Below are 1,392 nucleotides of genomic sequence, written 5' to 3' on the forward strand. Positions count from 1 at the left end.
ACCTTCAGCACCCGTTTTTTCTGAAGATCCTGATCACCAAAGCTCCTCTCCCCCACCACGTGCTAGGGTGGAAACTCTGGTCTGTCTCCACACACGTGGGTTGTTTGGGTTTGGTTTTTCCTTTTGGCTTGGAGTGGAAGAAACCCATGCGCCACCGCTGCTATTTTTCACTGTAAACAGGAATCCTTGTTGCTATAGTTTGTGGCCAGACCCTGAGCACAAGCATTGCTTCCTCAGACAGATGACACAGGGTTTATTCAGATAATCTGGTGTTCTTCCGCATTGCTGACCTGAATCCATCCAACACAGAGGCCACGGCTGATCCAAAACCAGAGCTCGGGGTGGACAGGGCTGCGGTGGAAACGGCACAGCTGCAGCTTTCCCCCAGGCCCGTTTCTCCATGCATCCCTGTGGGGATGGCTGGCCAGCGGGAGCGAGCAGGGACAGGAGCTCTGTGCCCCCGACCCAGGAACATCCATCACTAAGGTGCAGGCAGACAATGAGCAGCAACAGGCTGCGAGGTTTTTTGGTTTTTAACATGCTCCATACCAAAGCAGCTCTGCCAGCAAAACTGTTAGCGCATATTTAGCAGAGAAGTCTGTCTGTCAGAAGAGACACCTCACCTCTGTGAGGAAGACAAGATAAAGAGCTTTTTGTCAGCACATCTGCACCTACCTCAGAAGTGTTGCTGGCAGGTCCTGGTTAGGGTGAGGGTGGGATGTTTCACATTCCTGGAAAACAGAGCTGTTCCCTCAGGCCTGCCCAGGGACACAGCCTGAATTTCAGCTGCATGGGGAGTACCACCACAGCAAGGCCCCGCACAGCTGAGCCCAGCCAGGGCAGAGGGCGAGTCGGGGCATGAATGTTGAATGGATTTAGGTGACAAAGGCAAGAAAACCAGAAGGGGAAAGTCACCTCAACTCATTCCCACTCATGCAACTACTTTTATTAACATAGCTTAAGCCACAACAGCCTGGAGATGGAGGATTTGCCTGGGGGTATTTTCCAGAGTCCCCCCCATTGCTGGAGAGCGTCACCTCCATGGATGAGGGGCACTAAGTCAGCGGCATGAGCGCCCCTAGACCTCTCCAGGGCCAAGCCAGCCGGTTGGGCCGGGAGCAGGAACACAGCTCAGCTCCGAGGGGATGGCTTCCAGGAAAAGGGCAGGAAGGTGCAGCTGCAGGGCATTAACATCAAACAGCTACAACTGTTTCCAAAGTGACCCTCTCTGTGCCCTTGGATAAGATATTGCACATTAATGCCTGCAAATCTGATTACTCCAAGGACCTTAATATCCACGTTCAACCAAACAAGAGCTCATCAGAACAGTCTTTTATTCTTCAAAAGGGAGCCTATCATGATGTAAGAAAATAAAAGAGCATTGAACAGTAA

The sequence above is a fragment of the Nipponia nippon genome, unplaced genomic scaffold, assembly GCF_047370975.1.
Source record: "Nipponia nippon isolate SJK-2023a ecotype South Korea unplaced genomic scaffold, ASM4737097v1 scaffold_5, whole genome shotgun sequence".
Classification (NCBI taxonomy): Eukaryota; Metazoa; Chordata; class Aves; order Pelecaniformes; family Threskiornithidae; genus Nipponia; species Nipponia nippon.